Here is an 18125-nt window from a genome sequence, read left to right on the forward strand (position 1 = left end):
ATATCAGAACCCTGGAATACCCTAGTTTTGAAAATACAGTTTAAAAGAGAAGGAAAACACAAACAGCTAAGAAAAATTACTAGGATAATGTTAATGCAATAATTAGGTGGAACATAGAGAGGGAATGCCAGATATCTAAAGTCTATTTGACACATGTGCCAGGGACTTAAAGTCTGTATGTAGTAATGAAGTGTTCAGTCTTTGATTTTATTTGAAAAAGCAGAATTTAAAGGATATTTGATATATTCATCAGCCAGTTATTTGTCATGAAATGTTTACTGAGTGTTTATTATGTGCAGAGTACTTTACTATATACATATATACATATGTATTTATTATGCATGTAAGAGAGAATATATACACATACACACACCAGAAACTAGATGCCATTTTAACTGTTCTGATTTTGTTTTCACTCAATTTACCTTTTTGTTTATTTCATTTCTTAAAGTGATTGTTTTTTGTTTTTTTATTTTCTTTTGTTTGCTGTACCTTAGGTTTCTAGAACTTATTTGGTAATTGTGTGCGTGCACGTGTGTGTGTGTGTGTGTTTTCTGGTAATTTTTTTTAATAGCTGATATAGATACAGTCATTGTGAGTTCATGCTCTATGAATTGTAGCTCCCATTTTTAAGGAGATTTGCTTTTTAACCAACTCATCTGATGGTATGCCAATCCTTTCTCATTTTATCAAACAGAAGATGTATCTCAAATACAGACATATCGTTATTCTGAGAGAAAAATCTTTTCCACCCTATATTACACCCATCTTATCTACATATCTCCTCTATTAACCTGAGGCAGAGCCACAGAGTGCCTAAAAATGAGTTTCACTCATCATGGTGATCACTGTGTAAGGCAGAGTGCCCTAATGGACTCCACCATTCACTCATTCATGTTTAAGGGTTTTGTTTATGTGTATGTTGGTTTAATACTTTGTCATTGGCAAAAGAAAAGCAACTTGGGAAGTGTATTAAGTACTCTTCCAGATGGATTTCACTAATTCTTGGGAAGACCTGAAGTTTAGATAAGTGGAGACTGTAGAAAAGTTGGATTCTTCCTGTTTCTAGTTTCCTTAGTGTTTTAATTTCATCTCCTAGTGGGCAGCTTTTTGTTTTATGTCACTGGGCAGATGGCCATTGGCTCTCTTTTCTGGTTTTATTGGAAGTTTCTTCAAATGGCTGTGGTAAATTTCAATGAACTTTTTTTATCATGCTCATTTCATTTAATTTGCTGGTTGGGGAGTTCCAAGTCAAACAGAAATTTCAGGCAAAACGCTAAAAGGGAAAAACCTGAATCCAAATCAGCAGGACTTAAAAGCAACACTGTGTGTGCCGGGAACTTGCCCAGAGATCAACCCAGTTGGATAGTGATAGGCAGCTGTGACATTACCTGTCAATGTTTGCTTCTCCAGAGGTTCCCAAGAACCACTTCATGCTTACTGAAGCTCTACTCCATAGCTTGGAGCCTGAGTAATTGGATATCTTTGAAAGAGAAGATTAGGTGCCCTCATGAAGGCGCCTTGCTGGGTCTTGGCAGAAATGTGAGGGCAGCCCTGAAGAGGAATTACACTCACGAAGTCCCCTGAATTCTCTCTTTGTGAAACCCCATCCCCTTTGTTGCTTGCTTCTGGCAAACTGAGAGCATCCTGAGAATGGGTCAAGGATCTTTCAAAGGAATCCCTGCCAGCAAGATTGAATCACATTTCCAAAAGCAAACGGTAGCATTTTTCTCATCAGACTGGGGACGTTATGACAACTGGCTACAGGCACTGTGAGCATGACAGGAATGGGAGATGGAAGGTATTTGTCCAAAAGACAAAATATGTCCTACAGGGTATTAATCTTTAAAACTAGCAAAAGTTTCTTGGTTGATTAAAATAATGCTGCTTCTCTGCTGGTTCCACCTTTATTCCTGCTCTTTTTCTGCTCTACATGTGGGTGGTCAAAAAAAATTTTTTTAAGACATAGAGGATAGACATTTAGGAGTCCTGAAGTCTGAGGGACAGACTTAATTTGTCAGGCATTGTTACTCTAAATGATTGACTCCATTATTTATTTCTGTCTCTGTATTCTGAATAGGCCCAAACAGGTCAGTTATTATTTCAGACAGACAAAGGAACATAAATTTTTAATTGTATAAAATGGTAGAAATGTATCAATGGGCCATAAATCTAAAGAATAAAAAAATGCAAAGGAATTTTGACATATGCTTATAAAATGTTCACTTCCCTATTGCACTTTATTATTTTCTTTCAACAAAGTAAATTCTAAGAACAGAGAATAGTTTAATCAGGAAAGGGCATCCAAATCAAGCTGAAGCATGTGCAAATCCCACAGCTGTTGTAGTCTACGGCCATACCACCCTGAACGCGCCCGATCTCGTCTGATCTCGGAAGCTAAGCAGGGTTGGGCCTGGTTAGTACTTGGATGGGAGGCCCATAGCTGTTGTAAAATCTTCCGTGATTTTCCATGAACCGGACACTGTAGAAGTTCCCAGTTATACATGTCCCTATAGCACAAGGGTGTTACAGATATGCTCCCGCCATGGCAGATTTCAAGCTACTAACTGCTGTCACTAAACACAGAGTTCAGAAAAGAATCGACTCCTGTGAGCCTGTACCAGCCAGCATTAGCACATTATATGTAGATATACTTGGAGATAGGGGGTAACATAGAAATCCTCTACCCTGAACCCCTAACTTTTTAAGGTAGGAAACGGGCTTCAGGGTGGAGTAATTTATGTCAAACCAGGCAAGAGTGGCTAAATTTAGAATAGACATCTTACATTATTTCCAGTGTAGGGCCCTTTCTACTACACTAAAATATAATGAATGAAATCTACTTGTGCATCTTTATCCTTCAGTCTGACCAATGATATAAGAAAAACAATGAGTGGTTATATTTTTAAATATAGAGATAATAATAGAAGCAAATATACTGGGGGAGGCACTGGTGCTTACTAAAAACCATCCTTACTTCTTCCCATTGTACACTCTTCCCACATTTTCTATCCATGTCATTTGGAAATTTCTGGGTTCAAATCCATACCATATAGGAAGTGAGCAGAGAACTAAACTCCAGACTTCTCTTTGTCTAACCACAATACACCACCAGAACTTCTGATGTGGCATTTCTCATATCAATATGAGGCACTTCTATTTTCGTGACATGTGGCCCCTTCGCACTTGATCTAGATCAGTGATTCTCAAAACATCTGCAGGTACCTGAGGATTCTCTGAGACACTTTCAAGGAGTCTACAAGGTCAAAATTATTCTTATAGTAATATTAAAATGTTATTGGGCTTTCTCATGATGTTGAGATTTTCCTTGATGCAAAAGCAATATGGATGAAATTGCTGTTGACCTACAGCAAACCAAAGCAATGTTACCCATCAATATCAGTTGTCATGGTATTTTTCACCACCACAAATATGCATTAAAAAAAGCTGCCCTGGGGCGCCTGGGTGGCACAGCGGTTAAGCGTCTGCCTTTGGCTCAGGGTGTGATCCCAGCGTTATGGGATCGAGCCCCACATCAGGCTCTTCCACTATGAGCCTGCTTCTTCCTCTCCCACTCCCCCTGCTTGTGTTCCCTCTCTCGCTGGCTGTCTCTATCTCTGTCGAATAAATAAATAAAATCTTTAAAAAAAAATAAAAATAAATTAAATAAATAAAATAAAAAAGCTGCCCTTTTCAGTGCACTCAATGAAGCAGTAAAGATTATTAACTTTATTAAATCTTAATTCTTGAATACGTATTTTTAATATTCTGTATGAATACACAGAAATATGCATAAAGTACTTACGTTACACACTTAAGTATAAAGGTTGTCTCCAAGAAAAGACCTCATAAGTTGTGTGATGTTCAGCCTGAATCTGCCTCTCTCTTTACGGAGCACCAAGTTCATTTCAGTGACTGACTGATGGACAAGCTACAGTTACTCAGAGTTGGATATCTGGTAGCCATTTTCTCAAAATGAATAAAATGTGTCATTTAAAGGAAAACAAGTGGAAATGTTTGCTGTAAAAGATAGAATTCAAGCTTGCTTTTTTTAAATTTGAGCTTTCAAGAGAAAATAAAAATATTAAAAACATTGTGTTCACCACTATAAGCCAAACATCTTTCCAATATATAAAGATTCTTTTAATGTGTTTTGTTAATATCAACAAAGGTGATTTTTAAATATAATGAAATATATCATGTTTGGATGATCTGTTTAATTCAATGAATCAGTCTTCCAAATGGCTAATGCCTAATGTTATAAGATCACATGGTTCAAAGATCTATTCAAAGTGCAAGAGAGACCAATGTATTTTAATATAGTAGAGTATAAAAATTTGTTGACATGGATTTAGATTCCACATTCGAAAGAACACTAAAGAAAGCTCCACAAGTTTGGGGTTAGTACCAAAGAGGGATATTCATAATTATCTGAAGAGGTTATTAAAATACTCTTCCCTTTTCCCACATATCTCTGTAAGCCTGTATTTTCTTCATGTACTTCAACAAAAACAACATATTGCAGAAGGAGATATGGGAGGTCAGCTGTCTTCAATTAAAAAGATTTGCAAAAATGTAAAACAATGCCACTCCTTTCTCTAACAATTTTTGTTTTATTAAGTATAGTTTTTTGTTGAAATATGTTTACGTTAGCAAGTAGTAGGTTTACTGTAGTGATTTTAAAACAATTAACACGTATTTTAAAAATGTCTTCATTTTAATTTCTAATATAATAAATATCAATAGCTAGTACCCATACAGACAATCGGGCCTCAGTAACTTTTAAGACAGTAAAAGAGCTCTGATATCAAAAGGTTTCAAAACCTCTGATCTGGACCTACTGTTCCAAAGAGATATGATTTAGGGGTTAAAAAAGGAGCATGGTGAACTGTGTGACAGACATTCATTGATGGTTTCCATTAATCCCCTCTCTCCCTTTAAGTGCATGCTGTTTCTAACATCAAGAGATGGGAGTCTGTTCCCTTTCTCCTTTAATCTGGGGTGGCCTTTTGACCTGGCTTCACCAGTACAATGTGGTAGAAGTGACACTGTGGGATTTCCAAGCCAGGTTTTAAGAAGTCTTACAGCTTCTACCTGAGTATCTTGGAATGTTCGTTTATTTTAGGATACTAGGAGAGCAGCCATATGGAGAGATTGCATGTAGTTTCTCTGGTCATTAGACCTAGGTGAGTCTCTGACTAATAGCCAGGAACAACTGCCAGTTATTGAAGGAGGCTCTCTTGGAGGATTATTAATTTATCACAATCATAATTGTGAAGAATGTATGGTGACCTCAACAACTTTGGCAAAAGTTACTGAAAGAACATATTATACAAAATGTCTTAATTAATGACCAATAGACCCAAAAGGAGTCAAGTTCCATTTTGCAAATAGAAATTTATTCTGAGCCTTCTTTTACAAAGCTTCATGATAGTCCACTATCATTTGAATAAACAAAACTTCCTGACTGTACCATCCTCCACACCATCCTAATGGACTTTATAAAGCATAGTCCCTAGAGTAGGCCTCCTTTATTGCAGAATTTTCAGTGCACATTCTTGAATCTGTAAAGAGACTGAGGCTGTGTCCTGGCAGAAGCTGGTGGTATACCTAAGTTGACCACTTGAGAGTGAAGCATTTCCTGCTGCCAAGAACTCTTCCTGCTTCATATGGATATTCATACTAGAAAGTACTCTTATAGAGTACTAGGAAGAAGCTAGAAAGTTCCTATATGATTTAACAGAGATTATATGAAGAGTGATAAATGCTTCCTCTTTAAATCTTTTAAATGTTGCACAAAATGAATATTTTATGGGGAAAGAGGAAGAGATAAAAATGAAAAACTATAAATTATAATGTATTACTCTAACAGGTTATATAAAAACAAGGAGGAAGAGGAGGAGGAAAAAGAGTGGGGTGAGGAGGAGACTATTCATTGAGCACTTTACTTAAATTTATTGTTTATAATAGTTTTATGAGGTTGGTACCATTATTATTCCCATTTTACAGATAGAGAAACTGAAACAATTAGGTAAATTACAATGGACATGGTATACACTCCAGGTACAAAGGGAAAAAAAAGAAAGTACTCCTTTAATTTCTGTGATGTGAAATTGTGAAACATAGCAGGTAGAGCACATTCAAAGGTCATTATAGACTTTGGTTGAGACAAGGCTGAAATATTCTGTAGTTTAATTTGCAGATACAGGTCTAAATGACAGCCTCCAGAGTGGGAATACATTCATTCGCATGATTAAGACAGTCTCTGGATTCAGATAGGTCAAATATGCCTATATTTAAATTCCCTATAGTTTATAGCCGTGATAGCCCTGTATTAACAGGTCTTTCTAGAATAAAAATGTGATGACAAAAAATGAAGAATTATTATGCTTAGAAAGCAATATTCTAATCATGACTTTGTCACTATCTGGGACCGTGACTTTGGGTCTTCAGTTTTCTTATGTATAAAATGGTGAGAGCATGTCTTCTATCTACCTCATGGGTTTGTTCTGAACGTGGCTAGACCTATATGTGCTGTGTTTGAATGTCCAGCATCAGTCCTTGGTTTTCTTTGGGAATATCTAAATCCACCACGCATAACATGTTGGACTTTCGTTATCCAAAATCAGGTTAGCCTGGGAATTGAAGAAAAGAGTAATTCTGCAGGGATCTGGGAAAGGTAAATTTGATATGTAAGGCAATTACACTTCATAATAATGGATGTGGCAGAACCTTGACAGGATAGCAAATTAAAGAGGATCCTTAGTCTATGTTAGTTCCATTGCAAATCCTCCTCTGGAGACTCTTCCAGGTCCAGATTTGAGACTCGGCTTAATTTTCCTGGACATCTTTTGTCTGTTTTAGCTTACAGAAAGGCCAAACAGAGGATAACATATAATAAAAACAATTGCATATTGCCAAAGTAAACCTCTGTGCAAAAGAGGAGGTTTGTAGTGCTTCAGAAACATTTAAAATATAATTAGGAATATATATATATATATATATATATATATATATATATATATATACACACACACACATATATATATATGTAACGTACAGAGCAAATCCAAACAACAAAGCTGTAGAAAATAGTTGTGGCTACTCCCTTCATCTAAAAATAATTTTGACCTAGGCAATGTGGTAAGGGTGCTGTAATATTCTTTTGCACATTTTTATATGCCAGAAATATTGAAACATAGTTTTTTTTTCCTAAAAAAACTTGTTGCAGCACTCTGAGAGTACAAAATCAGCATCTCATGCTTCCTACTTCCTTTTCAAAATGTGTTGTAAATTACAAATTTCAAAGGCTTATACCTACATTCAATAACTGTGTTCCCTTTAAGGTCAACAGGTCAAATACACCATAAGGTAAACTACCCATAATAATTTTTACCACACCATCTGCTCTTCAATGATTTGAAGAGTTCTTTTATTTTAAGTCTCACGCTCCGAAACTTATTTCCATTATCAACCCACCCATTTAATACATATATGGCTATTGGAAGAGAGACCTGCAAGTGTAGACTTAAGTTTTATGAAACTGAGCACATTGCAACCTAACATTGACCCTATGATAAATAAGAACATACACTTGCTTATGATTGGAAAGCAGGACCTAATTCATTATGACCAAAAAGGTTTGAAAATTCAGTTCAGTTTGGTTCACAACATGGAACTGAATGTTCTGAAGCTTCTCCTGTGCTTAGTACAGAAGATACTTAGTGATATCAGTTCCTTATCCCCAGGAAGTTCACAAAATGATCAGTATTGTTGTTACTGTCCAAAGCAGGGTAACCAAAATCATGATATGAGATTAAATCATCAGAGAATCTATCGTTTGAAGAGCCTGGAAAGAATCCAGAATAAATCCCAAAGGATTGCTTAGAAAATGGTGCAGAATGATCAGAATAGGAGGAGGTCTTTACTTTTCATTTATTTAATAAACACACACACAGCAATTCATATTTGGCATTATTTCAAATATTTTACAGATAATAACTGTTGTAATTCTTAGAACAACCTTCTGAGGTAGACACATTTATTATGCCCATTTTGTAGATTGAGAAACTAAGGCATTGAGAGAGGCTAATGCCTCTGCTATTTATTCTCTCCACTATTAAAACAGATGGTCATAACAAAGAGCTCTTTTGACTCAGATTCCTAATGTGCAATATTTGCTGTCATTAATTTTTTTTTAAATGGTTGCATTTTCCAATTGGCATATCAATTGCCAGGTACCACTGAAATGAAAATTTAATTGAAAAATTAACTACTAATCAAAAACTATTTTAACTCATAAATATACTTACCCAAACCCCAGTGCAGATTTCTGTCCAAGACTATGGCCTCAGATGATGTGTGTCTTCACACCTCTGGCTCCCATCATAATGTGGGGCTTCGTCTCCTGAGCACTGGGGAGCAACTTCCACAGTATATACGACAGTCTAATTAATGTCTCCATCTCTGGCCCCAGTTCATCTAGAAACCTGGCTTAGTCTTTTATCTTCTCACCTATTTTTTTATTAATTTCAAAATTTATGTGTTTATTATAATAGGTACAATAATGTAAAGACATATTTTCTAAAAATAATCATTTCTTCCACTCTGACACTTCTGGGTTAACAGACTGACATTCTGGTATGCAGAACTTCACAGCCTTCTCTAAGTTAGTATATATAAGTATATGCATATGTATTTGCTTTAAAACATATTCACAGTTTTACAAAAGTGGGATCACACTATACACATTACTGTGCAATGTACTTTCTCAAAAGAAAACCACAATGGATATCCATCTGAGTCAACCGAGAAATATAACTCATTTGTTTTAATAGCTACATTATATTTAAAAATGTAGACGTATTGAAATTTATTCAATTATTTTACTCTTGAAAGAACTTCAGCCTCTCTCTAGTCCCCTAGACAATAACACAATAAATATCCTTGAAAACAGTCATGTGTATAATTGTATGATTACTGGTACTTTTATCTCAGCAGGAAATGTCAATCTTGCCATTTCTTTTCAGAATGATGGAAGTAATTTGTACTCACTCCAATATCTCCTCTCCTACATCCTCAAAGTACTGGGTATTATTCTGCCTTAAAATCATGACAATCTAACTAAAGAAAAATACTATATTTTACTGTCATTCTGATTTTTATTTTGACTAATAATGAGGATAAACACCTTTTTAATTTAAGAGTCATTGCAGTTAAAAATTTACTGATACGCTGTTCTTTTATTTTTATCAGTTTTTAAGCAATTTTTATAAATCAATCTATTTTTTAATCTAGTTTCTATCACCTTTTCCCACACAAATATGTCTATGTTTGAAGCACGTGGCCTTTGGGTTTTCCATTTCTCCTACGAATATCTCTCCTACACCTATACTTCTCCAAAATCATTTTATAATATTTTAATAGTATTATTTACCTTTACATTTTTCAGTCTATTTGGAATTAATTTCATGTGTGGTGTGAGGTAATTTTATCCCCTTCCAGAAGGAGGGCTGGTTTTGCCAAACTGTCCATTTAATAAATGATCTTTTTTCTCACTGGAACAAAATGCCACTTTTGCCTTATATTGAGTTCCCATATATGTGTGGATCTATTTTTGGTCTCTTTATTCCATTCCATTCAGCTCTTTGCCCATTTTTAAGCCAAACTGTATTGTTTTGATTATGGTGGCAGCATCAGTCTTATATTTCATTGAATAGGGCCTAATACTAGATAATCATTGAATGTCTGAACATGATGTGCGCTGTGTAGAAGGAAAAAAAAATCAGTGTTCACATCAGAAGTTATATTCTGAAATTTTCACACAAATCACATGCTATTTTTTAATTTTTTCCATCAGATCTTGCTGATGTCTTCACTTTTTATCTGTAAGTATTTATTACTAGTATATTTTTTGAACCTGACAGTGAACATTCTATAAAAGGCAAAACTATAGGGACTAAAAATAGATCAGTGACTACCCCGGATTTCAAGTGGGGAAAGGGGACTGCCTGCAAAGGAGCATGAGGGTACTTCTTCAGACTATGGAACTGTTCTATATCTTGACTGTGGGGGTAGTTAAATGACCATACACATTTGTTGGAGCTCAACAAACAGTACAGTTTTAAAATGTGCATTTAATTGTATACTAATTTTATCTCAATAAAGTTGACATAATATGTATGAATGGGAAATATGTCATTTTTCTATATTTTGGGGGTAAAACGTTATCCACTTTCTGCAATTCACAAAGTTGGAATCCAATTGTGACTTTGTTTCAACCCCCTATAACGAAACAAATGCACAATCTTAAGTGAAGCCCCTGATGAATTTAGACTTTCTCTCTTTTGAAGAAAGCTACATTTGACCCGTTTTTAACTCCACAACAATTTGTGGAGACCATCCATCCTGGAGGAAACAATTCACTCTCTTACATAAGTTCATTGATTTTATTACTGTTTCCAACAAGCATTCCATGACCTGTGAAAGATACTGACATTTTCCTAATGCTTGGGATTAGAGCTGGAGGTCTGGTTCTCAGTAGCATCTAAGCAGTAAATTTCCACTTAAGGAAACTGAGGCAGAATGAGGTTAGGGTTGGCAGAGCTACAGAGTTACGGTGTTCTCATTCCCACTTTCTCTACTTCGTCAGTGCATTTTAGGGAGAACGCTTCTCCCAGTTGACTCTTACTAGAATACACAAGCAAGAAACTAGACCATCTCTCAGAAACCAGAGGCCAAAAGCAAGAGAAGATTGATGAGCATTTCTGCAGAGAGCTAGCCCCAGTCTCAGTCCCAGACAGAAGGCCAGGAGGTTCAGCATGGTAATCCATTGAAACAGCCCTGATGGTAGCTCCAGATTTAATGTTATCAGGGTTTATCCTAGAGGAGTTAGTTTTCAGAGTCAGAATAAGGAGGAGGGGAGGGGGATGAGGGTATGTTTAAGAGATATCGTGACAATGTGCCTGCTTTTTCTCACTTGTGAAAATGTAGGCTATCTGGAGGTAAACTGATAGAAGCCATCTTGAATCAACAGATTACCACTAATACCTTTTAGCCACTTATATAAAACTGCAGAGTTAACTTTATGTGATTTTTATTCCCAGCACCATTCTACTCTTCGGATGATTTTGCTAATAAGCCTTCCCTTCTGTGTTTATATTTATATTATATTACATTAATTTTTGTATTTATTATTTGGACAGGATAACTCAGCATATTAAAACCATATGAAATATTAATAACCACTGCAAATAAAACAGCTCTTCTTAGAGCTTCCTTATGGATCTTTTTTCCCCTTATAAAGCCCGAAGACGATCAAGTTTGGCAGAGTACCGTATTTCTTTGAAGTGGGGTCTCTCTCTATAGATCAGAGACGATCTTGGTGATACTAATACTAATAAATAATAAAGTAATAAATGCTTTCAAGTAGTATAGAAAAGAGCACTGTAAATGTTGGAAATGTTTAACAAGAGTGAGCTGCCTTCAGAAAGGAAGTCCTAGAAATGTCTAAGCTGAACCCAGCCTGCTTTCTTCTGTTCATTCAACTTTCCTTTATTGAGCACCTGAAGACTCTTATAAGGCATGTGGTTAAAAGATTTCATGGTGGGGGATGGGTCTGGATTCAATGACCTTTAGGGTTTCTTCCATTTCCATGCTTTTTAATTCCACGTTTCCACATTTTCATTCAGCATTTCCAGTGGAAACTATTAGGCCATGTATAACTCACTGGTTTCAGAATTTCACCTTCTATCACTGAATAATTTCCCACCATATCTTTGCCAATTAAAGATGACATTAAACCCTTTTACAACTTTGCACTGATTTATGAAAGTCATAACAAAAATGGCAAATGTAAACATATACTGTAGTACTTTACTCTGGCTTGAACTGTAAGTCAGGGTATTTTATAACATCTACAAAAATATTGTCACTTCCATGCTTTAGGAAATAAGTTAAAAAATATGAATAACTATTTATGTATGTGTTTCTTTGAAATGTATACAAACTTAACTCGTGTCAGTGTATACCATTAAAAGGCATATAGAATTGGATACTTAGCAGCAGGAAGAGTTGCCTAAAAAATAAACAAATAAATAAAAAAGCCAGGATGTATTTTTTAATTATTGTGTGCCCAGAGCTAGAAACTGAGAATAAAATAATTGGCCTCAAGGAGGATATCAGAGTATTTTGCCTCCTCATTCTTTAGCCAGCAATCTCATTCTCCAGCATTAGAACAGAAGCTTTTGTGCTGATATGCCATTAGGAAAAGGATTTGGTTATTGGGTTACAAAGCACTTCAGCATCTGAATACTACAGAGAAAATCCTGTCTCTCTAGTTAGTATTTGAGAGAGACCATGATCTGTTTATACCGAAGGTAGTAATATAACAAATAGGGAAGGTAAATCAGTTAGTAAGTAGCAGCTAAGGCTCTTGTCTACTTTGGCAACATAATGGGGGGTTCAGAGATTGACCAAATATCATGCTGTGAGGTTCAGGACAGGCATTTGTTTATCTCTGGTATGCTTATTTATGCCTATGTAATTAGCTGAATTATTTTTCATTCATCTCCACATTTTGCCCCTTGTTGACACTAAAGTCCAGATTTTCAATCACAAAATAATAATTAAAAATGATTATAATAGGCAAGCCACCATACCTTTACAAATGAGAGATAATGGAGATATGTAAAGAAATTAAATTCAAACATAACTAAAAATAGCCCTTTTTAAGATTTTTTTTCAAAGACTGACTACACACAGCCATTGCTTAACAGTTTTATTTCCTTCTAAATATTCTATAAGATGAACTAAAAGGAGGCAGAAGAGGCTGATTGGCATTTAAGCATCTCTCCTGTTTACTTGCTAGTGAGGACTGTCAGGCAAGGTGACAAATGCTAGTAACAGAGAGAAGGAAGGGACTCTGGCCAAAGAAGAGAACTACAGGCCTGTCCTTGGGAACTACAGTGCTGTTCTACCTTAAAGGAGTACTTAAAAGCTCAATGAGGCAATTTCCATCACTCGCTTTCAACTTCTTCAATAATGACATAAGTTTCTTATAGAAGGAATATGTAACTTTTTGTTTGTATTTTTGCTTTTTGTTTTAATTTAGCAGAAGGGTACTAAAAAAGCATCTTTTCTAGAGGTACTATGTATGCCTGCAATTGTTTCTCACCTCCCTGTCCTCTGGAAACACCCATTAAGGGCAACGGGCCAGGGAACATCTGAAAGGCTTACGGCAAGCAATATGAAAATGATGCAGGCTGGAAAATTTTAGGCTCAAACAAAATAAAGCCAGATGCTTCTGACCCATACAAACATTTATTTTGTCTTATGGTGAGGTGAGGGGCTCCCCATTTTAACAAATTTTGCTTTTTCCCCTTATTCTATGAGTCACAAGTCTGTGGTAACTCACAAAAATACCAGGTGTTTCAGGAACATGACTTTATCATTGACATGGTTCTCAAGGACCACTTTTTTTATTGCTTCCAGATCACTGAAGCTATGCTACAGGGCCAGGCAGCGCTACCCTCTTCCCACCTAAAGTCAGGTCCAGGAACACTGAGCAAGGTGATCAAAGAACTACGTAGGTCTCAGAACCAACCATTCCCTTTGGAAGTTTCTCATTTGCCCTCATTGTCCCTAACTCCATTCCAGTCCTACGATCTTGCTTAGTTGAGGTCATACTACCAGTCCTCAAAGGCCACATGGAAGCCCAGTGAACAGATTTATATTTACACTCCCAAAACACTTCATTCTTTTTGACAAACCTACCAAATGCCCTAATTGGCCAACCTGCCCGTGCATGGGAGGGCTTTGGTTTCCTAGGATTCAAATATCAAAGTTGGAATGAAACTAAATCGAATTATTATCAGATTATTAGGGTTTGGCTGACTCATTGCCCTTCATCATGAGACAAATGAATTCTCCTGAACTGGCTTGCTACCAAGTGCTGACAATAACTCTATTATGGGAGGGATGGAAGTGTTAAGCATCCCTGGAGGATTTGTATATATTTTAGGCATGCAGCTACCTGAATACCCATAGCTTATTAATATGTCCAAAGGAACAGAAATAGTTTTCACAAATTTAGTTCTTATTTTATGCCAGGGCTTTGATTCCATTAAAGATTGTTTAGTTTTACAATTGTTTATTGATCATAAGACACACAGAACATAAACCACCACCTAACATACTAGTAAGTTGTGACGATTTTAATACTCCATTTCATTTTCTCATGAACTTCCTGAATTTGAGAAAATGGTAAATTTTTACTTTATCCAAGCAAATGATTTTAGACTGCCTATGCTTACTGCTACAAAGTATCTCTTTTTAGTTGCAGCTTAGTTTTTATAAGCTCATATTGTAGTTTAGCTCGTTTTAACAATTGTTGAGACTAAGCTATTGGTACATGAAGATTCATTATGCTATGTGTTCTACTTTTGGGTGTGTTTGAAAACTTCCATAAAGTTAAAAATATAATTTGCTTTTAATTGTTTTTAAACCCAATTATTTCAAGGGAGGTATTAGGACTTAACTCAAAGATGCACTTGATAGCAAAGGCAAATGGCCTATAAGCTTTAAAACTCTTTACAAGTTTTAAATTGTGAAAACTCCTTGTGAGTCAAAGAGACAAAGATTTTGTATTTTTTGTACTCTTCGCAAGCATGCAAAGTCTTTTGAGGGTCCATATAATCCATTTTTTCTTTTTTTTTTCTTTTTTTTTTTTTTTAGATTTTATTTATTTATTTGACAGAGAGAGAGAGACAGCCAGCAAGAGAGGGAACACAAGCAGGGGAAATGGGAGAGGAAGAAGCAGGCTCCCAGAGGAGCAGGGATCCCGAAACCGGGCTCGATCCCAGGACCCTGGGATCACGCCCTGAGCCAAAGGCAGACGCCTAACGACTAAGCCACCCAGGGCCCCCATTTAATCCATTTTCTGGTCTCAAAGCAGATTTAAATCAAAATTGTTCTGGACAGAATGGTACCTAGGTTTTGTTTTGTTTTTTCTCTAACTTTCAAATTAAGAAAAAAAATTCCAGGGGAAGCTAAATATAATTAAGAAACACACACTTTTCAAAGCCTCTATTGGTGTCCCAAAATATCCCAGGTCAATTTTAGTTTGGATTAAATTAATTTAAAAGTTTTGACAATTATATAACAATATGTTAATGTTATATTCAGTGGCTATAAGTAGGGACCAACATTCACACAGAACAGTAATTACTGGAGAGAGAGGAGGGGACAAAACTTCACGGATGAAGCTTTTATTTCATCTTCTATTCCAGAAGCTTCTCCTCATGTTCTCTGACTTTCTCTCTGACCTATACCTTCTCCATCACCAATAGCAACCTTTTAGATGGTCACTGATGGTAAGGACTGTGATAGGCTTAGGGTAAAATATTTAAAAGAGGGCAATATTTGATATTCTAAATATTTGATATTCTCTTCCCCGAGAACAAGATTCAATTCCAATGATATTATACTATGTTAGGCAAAGGAGTTTTCAAAACAAGTGATCATAAATTTTATTGTACTATCAAAAACCACTTGTTGCTTTGCATATTAATCAGCATGAAGAAATACGCACTTTTCTCCCAAAATTGTTTGTGTTTATCAGGCTCTTCATTCTGTCTCATCAACAAGTTCACCATTTCAAATACAGGTGATGCATTAACTTCTAGAGATGAAACAGTAAAAGGCTTTCAAGATCTGTTGTAGACAAGGAGAGTATGACTGGCCCAAAAGTCTATTCCAGGTGACTGGCTGAGTCAGGCTCCAGCCTCACTACTAACTCACCCCCCATGGAGAGTTCCAAACCCTTTCCACGACACCACCTAAGAATGTGAATCCTGATAACCTATATGGCAAAGTGACCTGAAAGAGTCAGTACAATGTGATGTAGTGATGTCCACTACACCTGTGCTGTAGTGATGTCCAGACACACCTGCAAATACCACCACAGCTTTGAGATGCGATCTCACAGATAAAATGACAGGCACCACACTTGTGGGGTAGAAAGGGCTTAGGAAATGTTAGGGGAGCTAAAATGTAGCCACATCCAGACTGGTCGTCATCAGGGGAGAGCCCAACATAAAAAGTAGGAATTAAGTAGAAGGTCTTTTCTCTCCTTCCAGACTCCCAACTTTGCTCAAAACACAGTACAGCCACCTGCAAATCATTAGAAGGAGGATGAGAGCTCTTTCTGAAACATGTAAATATTTATTAAATATGCACTAACTATTATTCATCTACTACTCTTATAGTTTATCTACACTTTTTTCTAAGTCCTTTTCTGAAGTAGGACATTGATATTTTAACCCCCATTTACAGGATGTCAAACTGGGAAAGAGGGGAATTTGTTCCTTTCAAATTCAACAAAAATATTTCAAAGCTTTTATTTAATTGAAGGAGAGTGAGAGAGACAAAGAACACAAGCTGGTGTGTGTGTTGGGGGGCAGAGGGACAGGGAGAAGCAGACTCCCCACTCAGCAGGGAGCCCAACGTGGGGCTCAATCCCGGGACTCCAGGATCATGACCTGAGCCGAAGGCTTAACGGACTGAGCCACTCAGGCACCCCTATGCAAATATATTTCAAAATATATTTAATAAATTAAGTCCCCATCCCAAAAAGCATGCCACATGACTGCTACTGAACTTATTATGATTCTTCAGACAAATTGACAAATTCAATAGTACTTTGTTTCATTTTGTTTTGTTTGGTAATGCTCCATGAAAGCAAATGTTTTGCCTGATCTGTTCCCTGCCATATTCCTAATGCCTACAGTGGTGCCTAGCACATACAGGTCCTCAATAAGCAGTTAATGAATAAATGAATGGAATTTTTTTATAGTAGTGGACATCAAGCTTCACAGCTGTCTGAAAAACAGTAAATGTCAAATCAGAGCTTTCTAAGCGGGAACAGTATTAATATGTTCTTCTCACTTCAAATTTCTTTTAAAAATTACTAGAAGTATACAAATTTACAGTAGGTTCTCTTTGAAAATGGTTGATCTTCTTCAAAAACCCATAAATGTACACCCTACCCCCACCACCAATATACAATAGATTTTAGCATCAAATGCCAGTTTCTAACCTTTAATCTTGTTGTAAAGTGTTCCTTTGAAAGGCGCTCCCAGTGCTCCTGCAAACTGTTTTGTGGCTTGCTGACTGGCACAACATTCTGAGTCCATAAACTTTGCTTTTTGGGGACCAAGACATAGATAACTTATCCAAAAGAGTCTTTATTTTAAGTCCCTGTCGTTCATATGCAATTGTTCTACTGTTCAGCAGTTCGTTCTGGGTAATCCATTAATATTAACTGATCATCTCCCAGTATAATAAATGTGAAATATGCATCTCTTTTCCTTTTCTTGTCATTAATTATATTTTTAAAAAGCTTAATATTCAGATAAAACTTTCTTCTTCCCTTTTTTTCTTTTTCCAAATAAAACCAATCTCACAAAACCACTAAAATACAGAAGTTATCAAAGAACCACTGTAACAATCTTGGCTGTTTCTACAGGTTGGAACAGTCATTTCATTTGGTAGCCCTACACACTGTTGAGTAGATTAGAGAGATGAGATAATGCACTAAAGATCTGAAGCGACCTGCTTTTAACTCCTCAAAAGGATAATACATAATTGAGGGCAATGAGTGGGTTGATTGATAGTCATTAGCCAAAGGGTAAGATAGTTGGACTTCACATAAAACTTCCATTAAGTTCAACAGTCCTTTGATGCAGGATTATTCTATGTGCACTTAATAATATGGTGAAATTCATTGTAGAATTCAGATTTGTATATATACAAAAGCTAACATACATGTTTACATAAAATGTCATGTTTTTGTACGTTCTCATTGTTCATTTTATGGATTCTAGTTCTCTGAAAAATCAGTGTGAAAAGATCTTTAAACAAAGCAATCTACAACTAATGTTTAAAACTACAACATCCAGGAAATGTAATGTCCTTGTTTTGCCTTAATGCTTACATTTGATAAAACAACATTCTATCAGTGGTATCCTAACTTTGCTTCTCCATCCTCTCCACATCAAGGATTTTAAAATAATCATGAAAAGATTCAATCAGACATTGGATGATTATTTATTTGGGATGCTATGGAG

At 36.1% G+C, this 18125-nt stretch overlaps 1 protein-coding gene and 1 pseudogene across 1 annotated transcript in view; one reads left to right on the top strand and one right to left on the bottom strand.

The window, feature by feature from the left end:
* ANGPT1 (angiopoietin 1) overlaps window positions 1–18125 on the bottom strand; it is a 244948-nt gene that overhangs the window by 123027 nt on the left and 103796 nt on the right. The gene's annotated exons all lie outside the window — the stretch shown is intronic.
* LOC121101761 lies at window positions 2347–2455 on the top strand (annotated as a pseudogene).

Source organism: Ursus maritimus, unplaced genomic scaffold (assembly GCF_017311325.1).
Source record: "Ursus maritimus isolate PB19 unplaced genomic scaffold, ASM1731132v1 scaffold_9, whole genome shotgun sequence".
Classification (NCBI taxonomy): domain Eukaryota; kingdom Metazoa; phylum Chordata; class Mammalia; order Carnivora; family Ursidae; genus Ursus; species Ursus maritimus.